Here is a 27,651-nt window from a genome sequence, read left to right as displayed (position 1 = left end):
TAAATGGTTAGCAATGGAGTTAAAAATTTGATTTAAAAAAATGTTTTGGGGGATTTTTGGGGTTCTGACACTTTTGGATAATTGAATATGCCCCGGGTCAAATTGACCCAGGAACATTATTGCTGTTCCAGAGAGAGGAACATAACAGGAGGATTAATTGTGACTTTGAACAACAACAGGGTTTTTTTGGTTCAGGGTCTTTTTATTTTCATTTTTATAAATCTCTCTTTTTACTTTACTTTATTTTAGTTACTTCACTTTGTGTTACAATGTCATTGTATGAAAAGCGCTTTATAAATAAAGTCGGATGGATAGATAGATAGATAGATAGATAGATAGATGGATAGATGGATAGATGGATAGATGGATGGATGGATGGATGGATGGATGGATGGATGGATGGATGGATTAAAGTCTTCATTGAAGCAGATTCACTATTTTTCTGTTTCATGCATACAAATATTCAAATGATTGAATGTTACAAAAAGATGAAAAAAGTCATAATTGTAAATCATAAAAAAAAGTCTGGATCCGCCCCCGTGATCATGTGACCTGTGTTACAGTAAAAGCATTTCTATTTTGTAACACTCAATGCCACAGAAGGTGAGACGTACAAAAGATCAGTTGGACTTCCTTCCTCTGCTGAAGGTAATGCAGGTTTTACTGAACACTAATGGAACCTTCCACCACATTCTACTGCAAATTGCACTACAAGTAGCTTTGCACCAGAGTGAAGAGGCCGTTCTTTTAATACTGATACAGCAGCAAAAAGTTATGTCCTCTCTGGAAACTATTGTTCCTTTTTCACAAAGCCAGAGTTTGAATCAGATCCTGCTTTAACAGCTGACAGGGGTCCATTTTCCAGCAGTGCATCCTGTTCTCATGTTACACGTTTTTAGATGGATAACACAGCAGGGGAGGTGAGACAGTGGGATCCTTTTACCTTAATGTTGGTTACATATCATTTAGACAAACCTGACTGATGAGTCAGACAGGGCACATGTGTCGCCAGAGGATTATTGGACATCTCCACATAACTACTACAATTTGAACCCATGCTAAACAAAAACATCATGTACTATGTGTATTGTGGTTAACATATAAATAAAATGTGATACTTCTCCTCTGATGTGTGTTGGAAAATAGTTTATTATAGCTCTTTATTTCCTCCGCGGTTGTTTATGTCTTCACTTCAGCATATGGCCCGAGGAAGCATTATTGTTGTTTATAATAAATGACAACCAAAAAAATACTTCACAAGATTCCTGTTTTGTTGCAGCAGAAGATGTTTTCAGTCTGAGAGTTAAAGATGCCCTGTGGAGTTTTTTTTTTGCAAACAAACAAAATGTGTACATTCAGTGTTTCTTACCAAATATGTTATGCTTGAGGTCAAAAGTGTCAGAATCACTCCTTTCCTCTTTTATATGCGGTTACATTTTCTGGATATTTTTGATCCAACATACTTTCACTCCATCTGAACTCGTTCACAGTTTTCTCAGTGATGGCATTTAAGGAAACAGTAGGAAACAATTTACTGTTAGGCAACTTAAAGGTTCTCTTTCTTTTTTAAATTTACTGCAGACTAGTTCTGTTGGAGGAATAAGGAATGAGTTTAGGTTGTGTTGAAATGTCACTGGGTTGTCCAATAGTCATAAACGCACCATTCCTAAAGCGAGCACAGAGCGGGTGCTTTGTCTACTTCAAATGAAGTTACAAGACTCAGGTGAATGGTTACAGCTAAGAGGAAGTGAGGCTGACTTGCATAAGCTACCGTACTCCAGATGACCTGCACCCATGGACTATAAAGAAACCAGTCATTACCCTTATATACGGACTAGGGATGTAGATTTTCCGTGATTGGTCTTTGGAAATGTTAACGATCAATTATGGATTAATCATTAAAAAAAAAATGTAAACGTTTTCCATTTCAAAAACAATGCCAAATGCATTTTTACCCCTGAATCAAAATTTCCTTCACAACATAATGTATATAACTGACAGTATTGAATAGCTACGGATCATATTGAGGTGTTCAAAACATTAAACACGCTGAATATCAACGTGTGGAGCAGGCTCATGATCTCCAGGGACATACAGTCATAAAAGTGAAGGCTCAGACTTCAACAAGGGAACTAAACAGAAACATATTTCAGACTCACAGTGTCCAGTTTTCTGTCTTCTCGTTCTTATTGAGAAAAATAAGCATGTGAACGCAGTCAGGTGTTAGGAGCTCAACCGGGTCATAATCAGTCCGGCGGCGGAGAAAAAAAGCACTCGTGGAGACCTATCACTCAGCCGCAGCCCCCAGCTGAGCCTCTCACCTTCAGTCAGCTGATTCACATCGAAACATGCTTTAAACTTAAAACACCTCCCTGATAGCTGCATGAAATATGAGACCACATGATGTTTGTCCCACATGATGTAAAATCAAAACAAAAAAATGGGTTCAAGTAAGTTCTTAATCAATCACTAGTACGGACCATAGGCTGTATAAATAATGGATGTAGTATCAGTGACGTCACCCATCTGTTTCCAAAGCTCTGTTTTGAAGCCAATCGTCGGCAGGAGCCATGTTGGAAATGCTGAACTCAATCTAACTTCTGTCAAGCTAGTGTGAGGTAAAGAGGCGGGCTTTGAGCCTCCTGTCTAACAGTGTTCCCTCTTGTCAGTCAAGTCAGCTGTGCCTCTCATTATGGAAAACTCGTAATCTTAATATCTTCGAAACTGCATTGTTATGAAGAAATTCACACCCGATGGAGAAAAGAGCTATTCAGACTAAACTAATTTTTTTGTTCCAGACAGTAAACGTGTTTATTCTTGCTGTAAAGATTGGCCTTTTTGAATGGGTGTGTATTTATTGAGTAGGGTACTTCAGGAGCCAGCCTCAAGCGGACATTCGAAGAACTGCAGTTTTTAACACCTCTGCATTGGCTTCAATTCTTGCGGCCAGGGGTTGCCGCTTGGTTGAGACCCAAGCAAAGTAAAACTGAACTCATAGATGAAGCCTGGGATCATCGCTCACTGCAATGAATGAGTGTGTATTTATTGAGTAGGGTACTTCAGGAGCCAGCCTCAAGCGGACATTCGAAGAACTGCAGTTTTTAACACCTCTGCATTGGCTTCAATTCTTGCGGCCAGGGGTTGCCGCTTGGTTGAGACCCAAGCAAACTAAAACTGAACTCATAGATGAGGCCTGGGATCATCGCTCACTGCAATGCAGTCCAGAGCAAACCTTGTGTGAGCAGCCTTGTAGGTTCCAGTCTTGAAAACCAGTCCCTTTCCTCCAATGTTCATCTCTTCTCTTTAAGTCACACTTCAGGTTACGGCTACCTAGGGTGTCTGCATTTATGTCCCTAGTCGGTCTGGCAGGTAATAGTACATTGTGTTGTGTTGATTCAGATAGAAGAAGGCACGTTAGAGATTTGAGTGTTGTTTTGAACACTTTAAGATGCTTTCTTCTTTACATAATCAGAGTCTTTCATTGTTTGTTCAACTGCCCTGATATACACAGGAAATAAGACTCTTCTCCTTCTTCTCCTTCAATAAATTAACTTTGTATAAAATGCATAAAGCTAAAAGAAAGTTTGATACTTTCTGTAAGTCCTTTACTCTTGCTTCAATCTTTGAATACCATTTCCTCTCCATTATTTCTAAGTAGCTCAATTTCCAATCCCAAAACAGAAATGCCTTTGTGCTCCTTCTCTGTAGCAACCAGCAAGAGAAGCATCACAAATAAATTCCCTCTTTGGCAACTTCCTCTACTTTTTCAATTGACTGAAAGCTCTTTTATTCTGCAGTAAAAAAAGGACGGATACTTTAAAATGCTCTTATTTTTTTTACAAAGCCACGACTGCAAACACTACTGCAATAGGCGAGTCAACAAATCCATCCTCCCTCATCTGCTGTTTTGTGTTGAAGGTGAGTTTAAAAAAAAAAAAAGGCTGTTCCTGTTCATGCTCGTTCTTGATTCCCAAATGAATCTGGATTTCTTTTGTGTCTCTTTGCAAGGGTTACAAAGGATGTGATTTATTAGTCTGACACACAGCCTGTCTGCTTCAGGACTAAACACAGCTCCCTGAACACACCTCCTTTATCTTTCCCTGCTTAAAGGCCTGAAATTGCAATTAGAGATACACAGACAAAGACACACCCACAGTGATAAAAGCTGAGGCATAAAGCATTCTACAATAATTCATATTTCATCTCTTATTCATTAACTTACTCGACCTCAGACTTTGAGTCTCATCGTCATCGTTTTGCACGCTTTAAGTGTGGCTGTTTTCCTTCATCCTAGTGCATCTCTCAGTGTGTGTGTGTGTGTGTGTGTGTGTGTGTGCGGTTCATTGGAAACAAAAGGGCCAGCTTGGGTGCATTATCCTCCCTTGATAAAAAGGGAAAACATGAACCCATTAAGGCCTCGAGGCTTATCTATTAGGCGGGAACAATCTCTGTGACCTTTCTGTCTTTGCTAATTTCACACAATGGCCTGACCTTTCAGCAGTCTGACGCAGACATGCGGCTAGTTAAGGATCTTTGCCGCAACAATGCCGCTTTATCCTGCTCCCAAACGACAAAGAGGCTGTAATTACCACCTCTATTATTATCGAGTCTCTGGGTTTCTCTATTCTTTATGCTTGCCCTAAACACCATTCATTTACCACTTATTGAGAATAAAAATGTATGCCCATTTGTAAATAATCTATATTAAGGTCTGTGCTAATGAATAATCAGGCTTCAAACTCAATTCCAGCTCGATTGAAGCCCTGCATTTTTGATCAGCATCAAAGGATTACGTTGAAGCGAGGGGGTGGTGGAGAGTTGCCTCTTCAGCAATCAAACACAAAAGTGTTTGTTCTTCAGGAGTTTAAAAGAGTTTGTTGATCATCTGCTCTGAAACATTTCACAATAATGGTTTGTTTTAGCTAAATGTAGGCAACTTAAAGCATCTGTAAGGGAATACCCTGTTTAATGTGAGGTTCCTAGTCTCCTTCCTCTGTTTCCCTCTCCCTGTGTGTTTGTCTTGTTTGTCTGCTCACCTGCTGCTAATCTGCGATCAAGCCACCAACTCCGTCTCTAGTACTTAAGCCCGGCTCAGTCCTCCACTCATCGCCACATCGTCAGTTTACCAAGCGTGATCTCCGTGCAACTTCTCAACAACCAAACGCCTCGATCCAGGACCTCAGCCAGCTACTCACCATCCATAAAGTGCCCTTGAAACCTGATCTCCACCTGTTGCAAGTTATCTCATTAAAACCTTGTTTTCAAGACTTCATCCCTGCCTCCATTTGGCTACATTCACACTGCAAGGCTTAATGCTCAATCCCGTTTTTGTGGCATGTGTCTCTATAAAGTGACGTGAAAGTATCAAATGTGCGTCAAATCCGCCTTGGCTGTTCACACTGAGGTTGCATTGAAAAAAATCAGATCTTGTGTCTGATTCAGGACCACATATGGAAGTGGTCTAAATCTCATTTGAAGAAAATCTGATTTGGGCCAGATTTGAGTTTTCACACTGCCTCTAAAAAATCTGACCTGGTCACTTGACCCCCCAAAAAATCGTCTTTGAGCCACTTTTGCCTGTAGTGTGAACATAGCCTTTGTGTCTGTACAGTGGGTCCTAACCTGGATTTGTTGTGGTGATAATAGCAAAATTTAAGGAGCAAGGCCACGCCTCAGCAGCGCCTCTTCCGTTTTTCCATAAATTCAAACCTGACCATTTCCTCCTTTCTTGCTCTCATTTATGCTTCCCTCTCTCCCTTCTCTTACTTCTTTCTGCTCTTCTCCTCCTTTCTCCTTATCCATAGGGCCATGAGGGGGTTCGTCATGCCCGGGTGCTACGGCGGATCCCCTACAAAGCTTCCCCAAAGCGACAACGTGTTCAAAATCTATAAATATAAATAATCCATAATCAATAAACTATCTTTCAAATCTCATTCTGTTGTTGGTGTGGTCCTTGCTAGTGAAAATACATTTAAACAATATAACCAATATGTTTACATAAATAGACCCATGAAGGGATAGTTGGACATTAAAAACAAATGAATGAACTGTTGTAGACTTTTTTATTGTAACAAGATAATTGATAACTCTCATCTAATGTAGACTAATGTAGCTTAGCTTTAGCCACTTAGTACAGCAGCAACTTAAAGGCTCACGAATTAACACATTTTATTGTGTGTTTTCAATTTGTGCAGCTAGTTTAGTGTAAGGACAACATCCTGCAGTCTGTAACATGGCATTTAAGATCAAGCTGAAGACAAGCAGGGAGGGCATGTGTAGGGTTGCCAACTGTCCCGTATTAGCCGGGACATCCCGTATATTGGGCTAAATTGGTTTGTTTCATATGGGACCTCAATTGCCCCGTATATTGACTATCAACTCTTGTAAATACAGCAGACATCATCATGTGCCAATCACACCGCCTGTCATGTCAGGCGGTGCAAATGCGCCAAGTCCTGGAGACTTGTGGAGAGGATTTTCTCTCTGATGGCCATTAAATGGTCAGACTCAAGAAACAGATGCAGCACAGAGCTGATCAAAATGAACTTCAAATATCTGTAAACTGTGACCTGTCATGTAAGGACTTCTCTCTGGCTGCTAAAGGACTAAAGACTGCTTGAGTCAGACAAGAGCAAGAAAAAGTATCCATGGAAAAAGTACATTTGGTGAGTCATACTCCTGAGTCATGAATATACACTCAATTCACACATCATGCTCTATTCACCATGGCATTGTGCACCTGTCCCTTATTTAGTAGTGAGAAAGTTGGCAACCCTAGGCATGTGTTTTATAACAAAATACATCTCTGCTAACTTCTCCGGAGCTAAGCGAAGCTAACTAGCTACATGATAAAAAAAAATGTATTTACAGCACAGGCAAGAGAGAGGTCTCAATCTCCACATCAACACTTGGCTAGAGAGCTAACAGGATAATTCACCACTGTAGTAACTCCTGTATCGGTCCAGATTTAAGCTAACCCTGATTACACATTAGCCTCTGATCTAAGACTTTTAGAGGGTTCGTTTTCCTTCGATGTTACTCTCTGTGACGCCATATTTCTTGTCTGTTTGACAGCTGTCCATAACTCTTTTCTTGAAGTAGCCATCATAACTCAGCACCAGTTGTTGGTTTCCTTGTCCTACTTTTGCCCTCCTTTGTTTCCTCCACCATGTCTCTCCATCTTTTATATCATTAGCACTGAAGCGGCGTGTGACGGCTGGCCTCAGTCATCAGGGCTAGACTCGCCTAAGAGATAAGTGGTGCTGTCCACTGTTACAATGAATATTGACATTTAAGGAGGAAAGAAACCATCTTATATTCAGGTCAATACGTATTGAGCTGATTGTAGAAGTGATGAGTCATTGAGTGGCATGGTAGGGCGTTAGCTTGTCAAGGTGCTGACGACAACTTGTGACTCTGTATTTTAGACCTTCTTTTAAGATGAACCTAGTGCGGTTTGGGGATTACAGATTAACTTTTCCACCAGACATAAACTATCAACCTGTACAATTACTATTATCTGAGTTTCAGCAGAGCCACGGTTGTTTTCCTTTCTTCAGTCAAAGCCGTGTTTGTGAACTGCTGTCAGCCCAAATGCTCAACGTTTTTTTTTCTTCCAATTTGTGGCCTTACAGAGAGTTTGTTGGAGCATGTCTGCACGCTGCATTTGTCTCCTTCACTTTTCCCGACAATCATGGTCATTTGATTTCCCTCAGCGGCTTCTTTAGAGCAACAGAATGGAGGCTTAAGGATGAGCATAAACTGAGCCCCCTTTCCCTTCATGGCTTCATTTAATTGACTAATCTGCTGTGCCCTGCCCATGAGCGCAGTAAGCCAGTTGTCGACTCAAAGAGGGCCCCTCACTTCAGATAAATGAAAGAGAAAACATCCAAGACTCGAGCCGGATTTTGCCCTAACCAGAGAGAGAGATGGAGAGAGAGAGAGAGACGCAAGACTTGTGAATTCTATTAAGATGTATGAGAAGACAGTTGCCAAAGCCATTTAATCACACTTCCGTTCTGCTTAATCCGAGGCCGGCAGATGTGCCTTTAGGTGAGGCAGGACAGAGAGACGATGAGTCATGTAGCCAGCCAGAGGAAAATACTGGGGAAAAACAAACAGAAAAACACAGAGACACATATGCTCCTGCTGTATATGGAAAACTAAAACTCAGGTACCAAGAGGATGAGTCAATTACCTCATAAAAGGCTTTTCCTGTTATCGCCGGTGGTCGGTGTGAAATATCTGCACGTCACAAAGGTTGCATAAGTGGCTGGTGGAAGTCTTAAATTTTAAATCCAAACCCTCCTGTTTCCTCTCCATCTCTCTCTATCTCACTCACCCTCTCTTTTTGCATGCTTATTTGTCTGCTCTGCCTTCTCCTGTTATCATATGCAACATAAAACAGGGAGCATAAATCCTTGCTGTGGACTTCAAGGTGAGGTGATGGATGTAGACATAAATTAGCATGACAGGCAGGGCAGGAAGTCGGTGAGTGCAGGACAGGGCGCACACCTGTAAACACCCGTGACACGAGTTAAACATTTTGATATAGTGCAAATGGAGAATGTTTAAAACAACTACAGGCAACAGCTTTTTTTATTTTACATGACACCTCTGCTCTCCTCTTTTGTCACACTTTATGTTGTCCATATCGATACTGACAGGAAGTAACACCGCAGGGCTGAAATATCAGCACATACTTATCCTCTGCTGTCACTTCTCTGAGTCAAACTAACGTTACTCCACATCCACCCGGGCGTCAGTGCTGTTAAAAACACTCTTGGAAAATGTAACAACACTTGTCAGACAGTGTGGCTGCTCTGCTGTTTTTTGGTTCGCATCAGTGTCAGGAAGTGAACTCTACTTGCAGGCTGCAGATTCAGCATGCATTTACGTGACTGCATTCACATGGATGCTGGATTTAATTACTGCAAAATTCAGAATATGAGTCGCATTGGTCTGGCTTTTGGAAATCTCTTGAAAGGAAAATGTTTGAATCATATTACTGTGTGAGGACTTTCATTGTGCAGTGACAGATATGTCCCTGATTCTAGCCAGCTCTGGAAAAATACCCCTCCAAAGACAAGAAAAAAAACGTATATCAAGGTACTTTTACCTTGAAATAAGCAAAAAAATCTTCAAATGGAACAAGTGAAAATTTGCTTTGTAGATTTCTTAAAATAAGACGTAATATTTAGAAAACTGTGATCTTAAAATTAACAGGGAAAACTTATTTGAAGCAATATTTTACCAGTATTTTAAAGCTTAGTGTCTCAGAATAAGACAGGAATGATAACAATTAGTATTTTTTCACTCAAAAAAAAAAATCTGCACTAATACATTTCATGTCAACTTCTTCATTTGAGATATATTCACTTTAATTTGAGGTTGTATTATAGCAGCACTTCTCTAGGTTTAAGACCATCTTGTACTTGAAATAAGATGACAAAGTTGAATTGTCTCATTTTGAGATATAATGTCTTCTCATAGTGAGCTGGATATACTAATATTCAGTCATGTTGTTTTTTAGGATAAGCCAGCTCTGCTCTAAAGGAGGTGTTTCATTGTGTGCATGTAGTTTGAGGATGAATATTTATGTCTGATTTAGAAGAAACAGTGTCTGAAAACTGAAACCCATCCTTAAAAACAGCAACTTTTCTTTCTTTCTTTCTTTCTTTCTTTTATCAGTGGATATGTTTTCTGATAGATTCTCCAATAAAAGTCATTTCCTTAAATCAAGTAAAGGGTTTGTCTTAAATCAAGATTATCCGTCTTCTACAAATAAGATCTCAGCTTGAAAAATGTCTGAAATGTTAAATAAACCTTGTTTCTTCTAAATTACAACTCAAAACAAGATCATTTCAAGATTGTTTGACTTAACAAGATATTTAAGGTGTCTTAAAACAAGTCCCTTTATCTTGCTCAAATGTTAATTCAGTTATAATTCAGTTGAATGACTTTGTGTAATTTGGTCCAGTCACTCGAATGAAGAGACATTTTCTTCCACTCTGCTTTTCTCCTTTAATCTCTGAATGATTTAAAAAGGAAAAAGTCCTCAATGTGAAAACCTCCTTTGTAATAAATCTGGCTCTTATTGATTCTTTGCTTGGCTCATAAACTCACTAAAGCTGCGGTAAGTGTTATTCTATAATTACAGCACAGATTTGTGAAGTATTTAATTTCAGATTGTTGATAGAGCCATAAAGATGCAGACCTGAGATGATGCAACACGTACTCAGATACCACCTAAATGTGAATACATTATTTGATCTGCCTCAGTGCTATGATGTAAAACAGAGAACATACTCACGTTACATTTGAAAAGCTTTAAGAGGTGAATGTAAGGCATCTTTGCTTTCCCTCAAGTGGCTTAAATGATGAAACCTTTGGAAAATTCCATGCAGAAGAATCCTCTGTTGATTAACTCATTCATATTTTGCCCGTGTTTCATGTACAATATCAACCCCTCCCCCCAAAAAGCAAACACAGAGCTTTCCCTTGAGGCCCTTTGCAATCTATGTTAACAACAGCATCTCCATCCATTCGCTGCAGCAACACCATGACACAAAACCGCGTACAAGAGCAGGGAAGGTATGTTAGAACACAGAGAAGCAGCATTATATCACAGCTCTGCTCTCCATAAATAGGCCACACTCTGTCTTTTTATCTTCAGCATGATAATTCCTGACATCAGCGACTATAAACAGGCTGCAGAGTGCTTGCTACGTGGACTAAAAGTGATTGCTGTAACTACGGCTCAGTTGTGCTCAGCCAGTCTTCTGTTAAACACTGAGGAGCAGACAGAGGCGCGTGGGTGTGTCATTGTCACTGTCAATAAGCCCCTTGTTATTAATACAACAGCCAGCTGTCGGCCCTATGAATTAGAAAGTATGTGGGTGTGTGAAAAGTGAGTTAAAGGACAACTATGAAGCATGAGAAAGTCTTAACATCAAGCAGGCAGGATATTTATAGCTTTGTTCCTTGCTTTTGTTCCTTCTGCTCTTTGCATCATAGGTCCGCAGAGCGATGAGAGTTATCACAGGAAATGTAACTACACATGCTAAAAGTACTTGAGGGCAGCTGTTACATAAAAGTCTTTCTGAACACAAGGAAAAACTAGGTTTGGATGTTAAAGGTTGATTCACCCTGAAACAGCGGGATGTAGACTACCAGTCAAAAGTTTGGACACACCTTCTAAATCAATGGTTTTTATTTTCAACATTGTAGATTAAAACTAAAGACATCAAAACTATGAAATAATCTGGTTTTGCCATAATCTGGATTACAACAGTAGTCAAATAGGGCTATCCATTGTGTGCTAACCCTACCTCTGAACAACACAACTGATGGTCTCAAACACATTAAGAAGGCAAGTCATTCTACAAATGAACTCTTGACAAGGCTCATGTTAATTAGAAACCCTTCCAGGAGACCACTTCATGAAGCAGACTGAGAGAATACCAAGAGTGTGCAAAGCTGTCATGAAGGAAAAAGGGGGCTACTTTACAGAATCTAAAATATAAAACATATTCTGCTTTGTTTAACACTTTTTTAAAAATTAAATAATTCCATATATGTTCATTCATAGTTTTGATGTCTTCAGTATTAATCTACAGAGTCAAATAATTAAAATAAATACAAACCCTTGAATGAGAAGGTGTGTCCAATCGTTTGACTGGTAGTGTATGTTGTAACTCTGCAGCTGTGTGAGCTCTTCACTTCAAACTGGTGACAACCTCATGTCAAGATACGCCACAATCATATCTACCTCTGTCAACACACGCCAGCACATCTACACACACTGCAATTTATTTACATTGACTTCCTCGTCATTATCTCCTGTTGTCGCTCATTACTTCTCCTGAAATATCAACCAGCAGGAGCTGACATAGAAACTGATAAAGCTCACCAGACTACACAGGGACTTTAAAAATCCAAAGAGGTAGTGAAGCATTTGTCTGCTGCAGAAAATATTCTGTGAATCTGTTCATTTAATTGATTCATGACATTTTATTATTTGTGGTGGAGATGAATGAAGAGATATGTTGTTTAGATTTGATTGATTGTTCTATAGGTTATTTATTTATATTTTATTTTTTATCTATATATTTTTTCTTTAGTCACTCAAAGCTCTTACAAGTCTATCAGACACAAATATCTCAGCATCAAATAGTTCAGCAACAAAGTTAGAAACTAGCTGATAAATTAACGAGGGTAGCAGACAAAGAGCCGAACATTGGTGAAAACCAAAAACAGATCAGCATGGCATATGGCCTTAAATAATTGTTAGTTCAACAGGGACACAATTACAAATAATCAAATCCTCATTTACTCTCAAAGAAAAGAGTAGTATCTGTCAACACCACAGACTGTGAAATGAAACAGGATGTCTAAGTTTGAATGATTCTGATCCAGATCTTACCCTATCATTCATCCCAGTGATTATTTCCCAGATGAAGTGGATCTCCCCCCAGGCTGGCTTCTTAAAAAATAAATAAATATAAAAATGAGCCAGTCTTTCGAACGGCTCTTTTAGAGGAACAGATCCCCAATATCCAGCTCCCTTCAAAGAGCCATAAATCTGTCTAAAAAAGGCCTCCAAACAAACTAATACTGACATGGAGAACAGAAGTCTGAATTAAGCATGGTGAGGTTTAATTCAAAATGTTATCATTCTTGATGTAGTGGGTTGTGTGACCTGCCAGAATAAAGCTGACTTTTTAAAACAAATGTTCAGTCCTTTTTTAAAAAGAGAAAAAAAATCAAAAAAAAAAATCAACACGACCCAAAAGCTCCACACAGGAGCTTTAAAGCTTTGATAGCTGCTGGTGTGTTTGTCCAAGATATTTAGTGTTTTCTGCACGTTCATATTAAATAAATATTCAAAGAGAGAGTTTAGCTTCTTCAAAGATATATGTAGAAATGAACGTATAAAAAAAAGAAAGCACACTCCCACGTTGCATGAGGTCAGATTCAGTGAGGTGTCGATAAGCTCAGAAAGGTCAAGTCAGTTTTGAACCATATTTTTAGACTCCAGCCTGATGCCTTGAAAGGTACTAGTTAAATCACTGCAGGATAGTCGACTGGCCTTTCAGCGTTAGCAAGCAGCGGAGGTCAGTCGTGAACAAGCAGCTACACATCACGGGGTCAACGTGACTCCACAAGTCTTAAAAGGTCAACTCTGATATTGACCTGAAGCTTTTGAATTCTAAAATTCATGATGAGATAATAAAGTACGAGGCAGTATGATGGATGTGTTTTTGATGTTACAGCTGGTGCACCAAAGGTGAGATCATGTGACCCGCAGCCCCTTTGGAAACATCATGTTTCCCAAAGGTTTTGATTTTTCTTTCATAGAATGGTATTTTTTCATGTAACGGATAAAGTGTAGTTAGTCTGTGGTTATGCCGAATAAAATCCTGATCAAGCGGCAACCTCCAGTTTCAAAATATGAAGCCTATAGGGAAGTGTTAAAAACTGCAGTTTATTGAGCATCTGCTTGAGGCTGGCTGCAGAAACACCGGAAACCGTACTGTACTATCAACTACATTTAGGAGCAAGCTGACACAAAGTATTGATCTTAAGATGATTTTGATGAATTGAACAAATGAAGTATTCATTCAACCATGACAGTGTACGGCTCAAATCATGTTACACAGTATCATACATTAAGTCTTAGCATTGGCATTTTTTAACAGATACCAAAAGTAACAGCGCTACCTGTTTACAGTAATTCTTTATTAGGAATAACTTCTTGAGATGTGTCATCTTGTTTTTAAAGGGCCTCCTAAAGAAGGTCCTTTTACCGTGTTTCAGTTCTTGGTTGCTTCATGCCGGTTTTCTTCAATTTGGTTGATGCCTCTTTCACTCAGCACCCTGTCCTCTTTAACATCCCTAGTCAAGTTCTGCACTGTTTTCCTTTTTCTTTTCTCTGCTAGTGACTGATCAGCCATTAACTACTAATCTAAAGTGTTGTACTCTCCAAACAAATAATAAATACTGTAGCTCTCCTCATGACAACACAGGCACAGGTTAGTTCTTTGAAATGGGCGTTCCATCCTGGAGCAGTCTTGTGGAGCACCAAGATGCCATGAGAACTCGTTGGCCGCTTGTCATGTAAGAAGAGGTTCTTGATTCGTTGCGATGTCTTTCGCAGTTTTCTTTGACTCTTTATCTACATGACTGCAGAGCATGGGAGTTAACGAGCACCTGCCTTTGCATGCAGTCCGTCCCTAAACTCTGTCAGAAAAAGAACCACCAAAAACCTAGAACTTTAGTTCCACTTTAAAACGTAATTCTTTATTGCCTTTTAACCTTTTAACTCTTCTTACATTAACCCTTATTTATTTATCTATGTATTTATTTATTTATTTATCTATGTATTTATCTTTTTATTTTTTTATTCAAAACATGAAATTATTCATAACTTTACAAATATGGAACAAATTAAAAGCAACAGCACTTACAAATACTATTTAAAAATATCTTCAATGCTACTGGAAATAATGTTTGACTGACAACAGGATGAAGTAAAATCATGAACACTACATTAGATGTGCTGTAACTCATTTCCATGGATTGATCCGACATGTGTGAGGTGGTTGATCCCTAACGTTGCTGTTGATTTTCAGAATAAAAAACCCTCTTTAAGTAGTTTTGACCAATCAGAATCAAGTATTTAACCCAGCTAGGTGATTAGGAAGAAAGCTGGGTAATGTACAAAGTTATTTAAATCTTTATTTAAAGGCCCTGTGAGGAGTTTTTAACTGGCTGAGAAACAGATACTGACACTGATGCCTCTTTATGACCCTCAAATGCAAACAAGACCATCTACAACAACATTGATTCCTTCTCTGTCGTCATTTTTAATGCCTGAAACTGCTCTGAGGGGGTAGGTGTCAGAACAGATGATTGACATCTCGCTTTAGTAACACCCTTTTTTGGCTGTTTTCATTGCAAATAATCACATTGTGCGATAAATCTAACCCTTAAAAGACAACAGGATGAGGTTATAGTCTGAAGACACTTATTTTGCATGGACAGGACAAGAGATAAGAGGTATCACTTTGTCCACAAGGGGGCGCCAGAATCGATACAAGCTAAAAGTTCCTCACAGCAGCTTTAATGTTTGCTGTACCTTATTCAAATAAGTGTATTTATTTGTGTATAAATGTGCCTCAGAAGCTTACAGAAGGTATATTAGGTATGTTTTAATTCACATTGATTTGTATCTTGCTTGGTTGTGTAACACTCCTGTCTCATCGGGGAGAGTAATGATTGGGTTTGTCTGCTATAATAGAAACAAATTATCTCATTTATCAATCTGTAGCATTGTTTTGTTAGCTGGGAAAATATCATTAATATTTGTTGTCTTTATGATATTGCAATTGTAGTTGTTAATGACCCTATGTCATCATGATTAAAGTGAGTCAGGCTCTTTTGGTTTGTTACAGCGATACACAGATTGAAAATGAACGCTCCAGTACCGAGGACTGCCAAGGCTTCAGTTTGGTTTTACTTTGTTTATCAGTTGAATCCTGAAAGGAGTTGGACTCATTTAGTCACACCAGCAGCAATAATAATAAAATAAAGACACAAAGAGACAAACTCTTCTTCTGCACCCTCCAACGTCTGAGGATTTTAAGAGTATCAGCGTATCTCTGGAGGTGCTTGGCAGCAGTCTGTGCACTTCTCCCTCAGACCGAGGAAGGGCATCTAATCGGTGGAGGATTTCCATACCTGCCTCCGGTAATCTGAAGTACATCACACGTCTGGCCCAGCTTTATTTCAAGAGCCTAGAAATAGATAAGCAAGTGACAGAGATGGAGATAACACTAATCCCAGAGTGGCGCCCCGTCCAAAGGAGTGGCCACTGCACACACCGAGGTAATGAACCGCCCAGGGGCCACAGCAAAGTCTGACTGAAAGAAAGAGTGGGCGACAGAGAGAGAGAGAGAGAGAGAGAGAGAGAGAGAGAGAGAGAGAGAGAGAGAGAGAGAGAGGACCTGACAGGGAGGGAGGAATACAAAAAAGGCTGCTGGAGAAAGTAGAAAGTAGAAAGATGATAGATGAACAGAGAATGGAAGAGAGTGAGTGAAGAGAGGTGGAGAAAAGCAAAGAAGAAGAGCAGAGGAGATAATGAATGTGCCAGTAAAGGTGTAAGACATGTCCACTGGAGGGTATGTGCTACATTATTGCAGCCATACAACATACTGCACGGACAGGTAAGACTGCACAACGCTGAGTTTGAAAACCTCATCTCAGTGTCTTTATTACAGTTTGCCAAATACAAGTCTATCTAACCAAACATTGAAACAGCGGACGTGCATCTAAAATGTCTCTGATCTAAAGCCCCTGTCACTAGATGACATCATGTATGTTAATGTCTGTTCAAACCAGACTGCTAATGTAGGGGGAAAATAGTGGTATAGCTTAAAATTAAACTTCTTGGCCAAAGCTGCAAGAACATGTTTTTAATCCAAACAAACTGAAAACAAACTCTTAGAAAGTTGTTTCAGGCAAACGTGTAAGCTCTGATTTGTCATACTACGCATGGAGCAAATGCAGCATTACTTTGGTGTTATTAATGCAATAATACACAGTGTTAAGCCATTAAAGGAAGCAATACAACAATCCTTAAATTGTTGTCAAATGTGTGATCAAACAATTCTCATTTGCAGCAAAGACGAATGTTACAACTCCAATTTCAGAAAAGTTGGGTAGGCGTGTAACATGTTGATAAAAACATTATCTGATGTGCATTTTTTAGATAATTTAAATCCTGAAGTTTGTAATTTAAAACAGTTCATGCTAAAAATGTTATTGTTGAGGCACTGGTGGCCTAGCGGTCTAAGCGTCCCCCCTAAAAGAGGCTTCAGTCCTCGTCGCAGAGGTCGCCGGCTCGACTCCAGGCCAAGACCATCTCCTGCATGTCTTCCCCCACTCTCTACTCCCCACACTTCCTGGTTCTCTTCAGCTGTCCTATCAAATAAAGGCAAGAAGCCCCAAAAATATAACTTTAAAAAATGTTGCTTTATGAAACTTACAAATTTGATTTGACATGTTTCAGAAAAGTTGGGACAGGGTCATGTTTACCATCATGCTGTATCCCCTCTTCTTTTATCAACGCTCTGTAAACGTTTGGAAATCAAGGAGACCAGTTGGGAAAGTGAAATGTCAAATTCGTTCCTGATAGAGGATTTCAGCTGCTCAAAAATTCAGGGTCTCCTTTGTCATATATTTCATTTCATGATGCAATGAATGTTTTCAGTGGGTGAAAAGACAGGACTGGAGGCACGCCGTTTAGCCTCCAGACTCTTCTACTACAGAGCCATGCTGTTGTAATACATGCAGAATGGGGTTTGGCATCGTCTTGATGACATATGCACCCCAAGTCCCCTGAAAAAGCATCATCTGGATGGCATCTCCAAACTTGTTGTTCAGCATTAGCTGAGCCTTCCCAGATGTTTAAGCTAACCATAACCTGGGCACTTCTGCAACCCCATACTACCAAGGGTGCTGCCTTTTGGACTGTGTGTTGACAACAAGCCTTGTGGTCCCTCTCCTCTTGAGAGCAGAGGATGCAGCGTCCACGATTCCCAAACATCGCCATAACATCACACATCCTCACTTGTTTTATTCTTTAAATTAAAACCCTGTTTCATGTAGTCTCTGCTAAAGAGAGACTACATTCATGCCTCAAAGCAAACAAGGCTCTGTGCTGACAAAAAAGTGAAGTGGTTGTTTCAGGCATATGGAGAAAGAAAGTGTAGAAATTAAAGGAACAATGGGATTTACACTTTGCCCGGAGATAACTTACACCAGAATGAGGTCTGACGACAAAGAAAACAAAGCCCCAGTTAATTGCTTAAAACACAGTCACGACAGGCTTCAGATTTTTCTATTACATTTTAATACTCTTGCAATGCATGTCATAATAATGAAATCCACTTAGACCCTAACAGAATTTCATACTAGGTGAGAACATTTCAGTTTCCAATTACAAGATCTCTGTAGATAAGCAGGGATTATAATGAGCTTGTTTTCAGAGAGGGGCTTCTGAATTATACAGCAAACACATTTCTATGCTTCTCTGTATTATTGCAGTAAAAACTACAGTCGTCTCCACCCACTACATTTTTTGAGTGCCGCCTCGGTCTCAGCAGTCAGGCTGCGACGATGACAAGGACGAGGAATGACAAATCTCTTCAGAGCGACGTCTCTGTGACAGACCTGAATAAAATGTTTGACTAAAGTGTCAAATATTTGCTCTCCTTGAACCGCCTGACGTGTTCTTGATCTATCGCACCAGACAGCCTCAAAAGTGAACACGACACCCCCGGAGGAAAGATAATAGAAATCAAGCTCTGTCGTTCTTCTCTCTCTCTCTGTGACCTGGGAACAGCTGTGAATCGTTGAATCATAACATCAAGTTGGAAATGTGACTTGTTGCTTTGGGTTTTATACTGAAACACACTGTGCTGCCTATTTATAATATTCTAATAGAATTAAGGCAGGCTGTCCTTCTGAATCTGCAAGATTGTCACTTGAAAAACAGCTATGCTTCAGATTTACCATAAGCTCCATCACAATCCAAGAGACTCTTCAACAAATCCTCACTTCCAATCATGTTTCTGTGTGCGAACGACTCCACCAAGACACAAAGCAGCCATCATGTCCCGTTCACCCTTCACATTCACTCTCCACATCCGCTGCAGGGACGGTGTCTCGCTCTGTTTTGTCTCCAGGGAACAAAAACTTTATTATTTTCTGTCTTTTTTTTTTTTTGGTTAGTGCAAAACAGAACCAGGGTCATATCCAAACCACCTTGCTCATGTATCTGTACAACACCAAGGCCATCGCTCGTGTGGATTCTGTTTGAGCTTTCACTCTCGTTTGTGTTAGACTTTGAAATCTTTAAAATCTACTTTTGGAGAGTTTAATCTTCTATAATGAGTCAGTGCTGTTGAGTCAAAGCATTACTAGTTATAGCCTTGCCCAATGCTGAGTTTGTTTTATTTTTAATGCTAGTATTAAAAATGTCCCCACCATGTTTCAGCTATGATTCAGTTCGCAGTGGTTTCTAAAATAAGGATGAGTAATGAGCAGGAATGTTTTTTAAAATAATCTTTAGAGTAGGTGGTTGGTCTATTGCTGCAACAAACTGAATGTTATGACCCAGAGGAAAATGTTACTGCTCAAGGCTTTCTCTTCTAAGTCTCTGGAGACAAAATTGAGATTCTCACTTCAGCCTCATTCAAGTTTCAAATTGTTCTCATTGGTTTCTCATTAGTTTCTCCTAAAATTCACTAGGAGAAATAGTTGAGACCATGACATGAGTCTTATTTGAGACTTAAATGAGAGATCTCATTAATGGCTAATTTTCTTTTTTTAAATTATATTTTTTTCCTTTTTGCCTTTATTTGACAGGACAGCTGAAGAGAGAGGAAATGTGGGGAGTAGTGAGCGGGTGAAGACATGCAGGAAATGGTCGATCGGCTGGGAATCAAACCGGCGACCCCTGCGACGAAAAAAAGGCCCATTTGTTGGTGCCAACAAACATGTTTCAAACCTGAAGACAGCACATGAGATAAACATCCACATTAATGTCTTTTGTAAAACATGTTGTTCTTGATCTTGGAAAGCTAAATCAAACACACCGTCGCTGTGGCTTCTGCTGCATTACTAATCCAAGAAATCCATCAATTCTACCCATTATTCATGTTGCCTTAACAATATTACATAAGCACATACATTAATACTTATTCACCAGCACTGAAAGGCGTATATGTCACAGTGATGAAGAGCAGGATGGGGTGGGAGTAATTAATGTTCGGTGGTGACCATGAAGCCGTCATCCATCAATAGATTTTACAAACTGCTGCAACAGCACCAACTGAAAAGTAAAAAACTAACCATTACTGTGAAGTCTGTATCTTTGATTTGACTCTCAAAATGAAGGAAAGCTGATGTTTGTGCAGATTTGGTGCTGCAGTAACAGTGTATTTAATTAGAATAGCAATGCTGGAACTAATGCAACCACTACGTCTGTTGGAGTAAAACATACACCTGTTTATAATAAGGGAACACACAGTTTTTTCACAGCTGTCATGAAAGTGTGCTCCCGCTTTGTAAAATCCTTGTATTTCCATTTTCAACCCCCACTCTACCTGACAGCTGACAAGGCCCCGCAGGTATCACTTCATGACCCTGAGACCAAGCCAAACTGCTGAATATGTATTAAAAAAAAAACTGTCAAAAATGCCACCAAGCCTTTTTGTGAATGGCTGAAAAGTTGACTTTTTTTGGGGGAAATAAAAAGGACTCAGCTGGATATTCATGAAATATTTAAAGGGTGGAAGCACAACAGAGGGAGAGATTTACAGGAGGTGTCAACAGCTAAGCCGCCTGTTGCATGAGCGTTGAATGTACACACATCAAAGCACACCTTGATAGCTCAATTATCAAGCCCAGCTCCCTTCCAGCTGCCTCACCGTCAGAGTCATCAGAGCATAAAAATGCAGGAGAAGAGAGGGAGAAAATGGGTAGTTTTTATGAAATATGTGGAAAATAAAGCGCCACCTTTTTAACCTTTTTACAGTCGACGCCGGAGGAAAACACAACAGTTAATTAAAATAAGTTTAAGTATGAATATTTTCAGGGCTGGGAAAGTGTGTCATCTCTGCTACATCATCCACAATCCAAAGGGAGTCTCTGTTTTTTTTCTTCTTCCACTCTCTCAATCCTCCAATTTTCCAAGAATATCAGACTGTTAATCTCATTGCCTCCTGGGGGTTGAATGAGTGTGTGTGTGTGAGTGTGTGTGAAATGTGTTCAGCTTTTGCATGCTCCTGCTTAAGACAGCACTTGTTTGTGTGTGTGTGTGAGTGCGTGCATGCAAGCATAGAAGGATGACTATGACTGCTTCTGTGTGTGTGTATGTGAGCCAGACTCAGCTTGCTTTAATACAATATTCAAACGCTCCCTTGGTGCTTTTACATCAGGGAAACATTAAAAACTCCTCTATAACTGCTACGCCAACTGTTCTGGCTTACACCGACTGAGAAGCGAGGCTTAATGATCAGGCGCCGAGAGATTTCCCTCAGATTCCCTTCTGAACTGCCAAGTGAACTGAAAATCCCTGCATCGTACTCTGAGACTCTTCCATCCCACAGGGCTTGATATTTAATGCATAGGTGCAACGGGGTGGGCGGCGCGTGATGGACGGGAGGGAGAGGGGAAGTTGACGTGTTGCTGACAGAATGCAAAGCCGTCAAATAGACAGTCTGTGAGACACATCCCATGTTGAGAGGGAAAGATGAGAGGACTGAGAGAGAGTGGTGATGAGGTCAAAGGTGACTGACAGGGGAGTCTGGGGAAGACAGGGTGAAAAGAAAGGCCTGCTTCAACCTGCATGGGGTTAACATGTAAAAGATGGCAGAGGACACCATTCAGATTATCCAAAGGCAGCAAGTAGCTCTTTAAATGTGACATAATGTGTTAAGAGTGTTGAAAGAGTGTTTTTATTTCCCTATTTTCTACCTGCACCTGCCCAAGATCCATCAGTAGAAGAGTTGGCATGGTAATATGTAAATTCGTCTTAGGGGAGACTCAGTGGTCTCCTCAATTAAGTTGGAAAAGAAGTATATGCATAGATCAGTATCTGCTGAAGCAATCAGCCAAAATTAGTTAGAAATCATCTGCACATCAGATATCTGCAAAAATCCAATCTCATGCATCCTTACTTTTAGACGGAAACTTGATGCTGGGCCAAGGAAGTTAAATGTGATATAAAAGATAACAGTTCCCTTCATTTACCATGCTGGAGTAAAAGTTAGCAAATAACTCACTGTTTTAGAATCACATATTAAAATAATCCATTTTAAATTCAGACTGAAACTCAGATCAGATCAGTTTAATGTTAATTACTTGCTTCTTTTTTTTTTTCAAGTTAGTCATGAGGTGGATTTGACCTAAAGGCCCAATCATTAAAGAAGTTGGACTGGGCTTTTTTTTTTTAATCTCATGAAAACAAACATTAAGTTCAAATATTGGAAGTCAAAACTAAATTTGGGCAACGTTTCAAAATATAATCATGAGTTGGTGTTATCCCAGGATTAGACTTACTGCTGCTCTGAATGGCTTGCATTTAAATTTTTTCAGGAACAACTTTTAAATATGCAGTTCAGGCTATTGTGTGCTCTAAAAGTATTTCCCACATCCTGGACAAATAAAGTTAATTCTTATTGTTCTTCCTCTTGTATGAAAAGTAAATAATTACACAAGAGAGGCACAATATTTGCTCAAATTGTGATATTAACAACCAGTAAAGCTCCTCAAAAGTGCATAATGACCAAATAGACGTCTAGTTCCTTTTTTTTTTGCTGTGGATTTTCTGTTTCCTTTTCAGTCAGATTCAACATCCAAAACATTTCAAACAGAGGCTGGAAACAGCATTTTTAGCATGGCAACAGTGGAGGAGTTTTCTAGAGAGTTGGCCAATCAGGAGAAAGCAGGCTCACAGGGTAGGGGGAGGGGACTTAACAATCAGTTTTGCACATAACACTTCATTTACTTTCTCTTTGTCTCTTTTTTTCCTCAAGGACACTTCTACCCTCCATACATGCTCGCTTTCTGATCCTTGACACCTGTGGGCTGGCTACAAAAGCCTCTGCCAAGCCCCTCCGACTCTCTCACACACAGCCTGGATCAGCAGCAAAGCAGAAGCCATTACTGTTCCTCTTTTGTTGTTTTGTTTGTGTTAGTTTCTGTAATAGATATTTGGTTATAGACTTGACTCATGACTCCTCTATGTAGGGTCGTAACAAGAGATTCAGACTTAACCCTCCTGTTACCCTCAAATTTACTAACATCCTTTTATCCTTTGGGTCAATTTGACCCCAGCAATTTAAACCTCCAGAAACTGATTGTTACCCAGGTTTATGTGTTAGGTACTTTATGTTTCTTTGACTACCTAAATAGCCCTTTAAATAAAATATACTTCAAGCATTTAGAAGGACTTTAATTTGTAAAACAGAACATCAAACTGCTGTGAGTTTGTCATGCTCTCGTCAGCCCTGCCTTGTTTCTATGTTATCAAAACGTATGACACAGGACTCATCATTGAATGTCTTTAGAGACATGGTAGCTGGAAATATTATATCTCAATATAAAGGTTGGCGGTTCCATCCCAGCTCCTGCAGTCACATGCAGAAATGTCCTTGGTTATTGTGACCTCAATATCATCCAAACAACTAAAACAAATGTGTGTAAAATGTTGATTTTTCTTATGTCATATACAGCAAGAACAGCCTGGGGTCAAAATGACCCCAAGGAACACATGCATAATTTTTTTTTTACAGGAAATTGGAACATATCAACATTTTAATTTTATGTTTTCCAAGTTTTCCACATTAAATTAGGAAAAGTGATGAAATATGAAGCCAAAAAAATTATGATCGTCATTAATTTAGAGACTTTAAACATTAGATGGGGTCTAAGTGACCCCAAGGATAATAGGAGGGTTAAAACCTTAATTTCAGTTCTTGAAATACAGACTGTGAACAGCACAATTCCATGTGTTGGTAAAAGAGGATGTAACAGCCTCAGGAAGCTAACTACATTAGCAGACGAGCTATTCTGCTTGCCAGCCAATAAGATACTCCATAAAGCTCTCTAGCCTACCTGTCACCTACTTTTATAGAGCCAAAGTTTAGTTAGAATTATAGTGAAAAGTTCCCACCTAATGAAGCAATATAAAAGGAGACTTGGCCGTTAACTAAACTCCAAATCAGCTGTTTTTAAAATCAGTTATTCTGGTGCATAAGAAAAATGAATTTAGACTTACAGAAACAGTCAGCGGACATGTTTGGTGCAGGAATCACTCCAGCTTTGACTTTGAGATGTAACTCATGCATTCACTGTTATTTATCTGTATTCTGCATGTATAAACACAGAGCAAACATCGTGTCCTTACTATGTTTTCCAACTACACCCCCTTAAACCTGACATGATAACACAGCCGTTCTTTTCACCCAAGTGATGCAGCAGCCTGTTAAGATGATGTAGGTGGTAGATGAATATTTAGCAGTTATACTCCTGTCATAAATCTCCTCCACATGTCAAGGCCTTTCACTGGAGGATGCACTCAGGGTCCTATTCATCATTACAGACATCATGCTGTGGAGAGCGAAATGTATACAAGTCTGAGCGATGGCACATTTACCCAATAAAACACTGTGTTTTCTCAATGACAACACTGACCATAGCTCATGGCTGACAGGCCTGCGTTGGATTCCACATTGTTTTATTGACATTGAAATGGGTATGTGTTGATGTTTTCCACATAGCTGCATCATGCCATTTTTCACCTGAATGTTGCAGCTGAAAGGATCTTAATGTTGTGTTTCCATCATGCAGCAGGTGTTTCAAAAGCTCATTCTGCAGAAAGCTGTATTCCACTCAGCCTTGGAGAAAGAGTAAACTAAGACACAGTGTAATTCAGCCTTTAGAGCCCTTTTTATGTTTCTTTTCCATATCTTGTTCCAGAGAATAAGAACTTATAGATGCATTGTTGAACTAATAGATAATCCCAAAGTGGAATTTTCCAGTTTTGCAGAAGAAACAGAACATCCTATGACACTGTGTAGCTTAGATCTTTACCCATTAAGCTCTTGCTGCCATCCAAAATACTGTATTCTTCTCCCTAACACTCTTATGAAGCACATCATCCTGATCTTGCATCACATATTCACGGACAGCTGCAGATCCTCTCATGAAAACAGCTATCTTGTCAAATTTTCAGATGACACAGTCTTACTGTCTCTTCTTCAGGGCCACCGATCTAACCACGGCTGTGCCCTCCCTGTGTTAAAAACCAAGGACATTATCATAGAAAATCCAGTGTTGACCCCAAAAATCAGCACTCTCCATGGTGAAGAGGTACAAATAGTAAAATTGTACAAGTGTTTGGTCATCATGTTTGACTCCAATCTTAAATACAGTGAAAACACTGACAGCATTATCCACCAGATAATCCATTTGCTGAGGAGACTCAACTCTTTCAGTGTCAACAGAAATATTTTATGCACCTTTTATCAAAGTTTCAATGAGAACTTATTCTTGTATGCTGGTTTGGTTGTCTTTCTGTGAAAGACAAGAAGTGTCTGAATGGCATCATCAGATTGTGCTAAAAGTCCAGCTTAAAGCTGCTTTTGGTAGTCGTGATATAAACATCAGTGCAGAGAGAGATTTCCAATGTCAACACTACCCCTCCCCTCTCTGCTCCTGTAACCCCGCCCACAAACGCACGTTCTGTGAGGAAGTAGTGGCTTCCCAGCCAATCAGGGCGACGTAGTGGGGCTGCCACTCCACCAATCAGGACAGAGGGTCAGGGAGTAGCTCTGATTGGTCCGTGATAACGGGAACGAGGGGAATAATAACATTGCTTGATACAATGGCATTGGAAAACACAGAGATTTCACCATGATCTCAAATGACTTCACTTACAGATGAGTACCGATGGGTATTATAACCTGTTCTCCAAAACCAGCAGAAAAAAAGTGACGTTTTTGACACCATTCCTACCAAAAGCAGCTTTAAAGACCAGTAAAGCTCCTCAAAAGTGCATAATGATCAAAAAGATGTCTAGCTTTAACACTGTAACTAGCTAAATACTGCAAGGTGCAATGCTCATGGTGGATTAAGGTGGGGTAAGACTGAGTCTTACCCTGCCTTGGTGTTGGGTCTCTGTTCATAATTTGACATAGAGTGGTCTAGACCTCCTATGTTTGTAAAAGTGTCTATACAAATAAAGATTGATTGACTGATTTGGTTTGGCTGTCTTTGTACTCTAAAATCACTGAAGTCCAGCTTTAGGACCTCTGCTCCCTTTGGACAATGCGGGTGGTCCAGAAAGCAAACAGAATCTTAACCCAGCCTGATCACATCCTTGGCAGTGAATTTGCAATCATGCCCTCAGGTCGGTGGTTTTATGTGCCAGTGCAGAAAACAAACCGCTATGCAGATTATTTGTTCCCTTCTGCCATAAGGCTGCTAAATGCAGAATAAACCGAGAATCATTCCGCATCCCGCTCTGCTGTACGGTCACTGGTTGCAGTTGTTGTTGATGTCATGATGTATTATTTTCATTTCCTTTACTGTATCATATATATATACATATATTTTGTACCATGGACAGGCTGACTGTAACACTGAACTGCCCTTCTGGGACTAATAAAGTATCCTGAATCTGAATCTGATCATCCACACCGTCACTGTGTACATTGTCAGTTCACACACGTTTCAGAAGTCCTCTCCTGCGCTGCATCTCTCGCAATTTCCCTGACAGTGAAGCATGTATTTGCTACATTAGGTAAGCTGCAGGTTTGTGGAGGAGTCAGTGGCTAAAAGCGAGCATGATAACAGTCATTGCGAGTATTTCGTTCATTAGATCAAAGCTCTCTGAAAGCAGAAGCAACGACCGGATACAGGCGTATTATCCTGCTGCTGTTTGAAGACAGCAAATGAAGCAACAGCCTATTGTTGCTCATTAATCTTCAGGTAGCAGTAACACAGCTCGGGAAACACAGAAGAGGCATGATGGGGTTCAGGTCAGAGGCAAGCAGAGTAACCAAACATGACAAAGACAAGTAAGACGTCAAACTGATTCAGTGCTTAAAAGCTCCGGTCCTCTCTGTAGTGGATACGGCCGTACTGATGGAAGTCAAGATCCATTTTCATCGGACTTTGCATGATTTTATTCAGGGTGTAGGGCAAGATTAACTCCTCAGATGCCTCTAAATATTACAATTTTCATGCAAATCGACGTCTTCAAATGATCACATTTGAAGTCGGTTTAGCTCAGCAAGCCTTTACCGGGAACAGCAGTGGGATGTATGAAATTGGCTTCCTTTGCTGCCAGACTCCGGCGTTTTAAAAATCAATTAGACTGTGACCACAAGGATGAAGAGTAGACTGAGAGAGGCGGAATTCAGCAGATGAGCAGCAACAGTATCACATTATTTGTATCTCACACAGATACACGTGCACGCCAGTCATATCCTGTTTGTTTAGTCTTGCATGTGATTTAATAAAACGATCTGATCTCTTCCACAAAGGCTTTCTTTTAAGGCTTGAATCTATAAAAATGAATACATAGAAGAAGAGCTGTGAATGCCATGGAGAAGAGTTTTCACTTACAGGATGGTGCAGCCCAATCCAAGCATCCATCAATGGAGTTACATTACATAAAGACAGGGTCACAGATCTGCTCATAGTTCTCAGTATTTTTCCACTCACCTCTCCTCTGCTGCTCCCTGTCTGTCGGCCACGCCCACCTCATCAAGCAAGTCAGCTCACCTGAGCAACCAGCTGCAACTCATCTTCATCAAGCCAGTGTTTAAACCTCCTCTGTCCACCAACTCTTTGTCAGATAGTTCTCAGCTCTCATGAAAAACTTTCCAGCACTCTTTCTTGATTTGATTTCCCGGTTAAGACCCCCTGCCTGTCTTCTGCCCTGTCTTCTGCCCTGTCTTCTGCCCTGTCTTCTGCCCTGTCTTCTGCCCTGTCTTCTGCCCTGTCTTCTGCCCTGTCTTCTGCCCTGTCCCTACTTGGATTGTGTTTTATTACAGACTGATACCTGATTCTGAT

The 27,651-nt window shown here is 40.0% G+C and overlaps 1 protein-coding gene across 1 annotated transcript in view; it reads right to left on the bottom strand.

Moving 5' to 3' along the window:
• Window positions 1-27,274, bottom strand: part of brinp2 (bone morphogenetic protein/retinoic acid inducible neural-specific 2) — a 330,627-nt gene extending 303,353 nt beyond the window's left edge. Inside the window, exon 1 of the mRNA XM_034702125.1 lies at window positions 27,202-27,274. The gene's annotated coding sequence lies outside the window, so the exon portion shown is untranslated. The remainder of the gene's footprint in view (window positions 1-27,201) is intronic.
• Between the last annotated feature and the right edge of the window lie 377 nt (window positions 27,275-27,651).

This window comes from Notolabrus celidotus, chromosome 15 (genome assembly GCF_009762535.1).
Source record: "Notolabrus celidotus isolate fNotCel1 chromosome 15, fNotCel1.pri, whole genome shotgun sequence".
NCBI lineage: Eukaryota > Metazoa > Chordata > Actinopteri > Labriformes > Labridae > Notolabrus > Notolabrus celidotus.
Note: the sequence above shows the minus strand (reverse complement) of the source record. Positions and strands in the feature narration are given on the sequence as shown.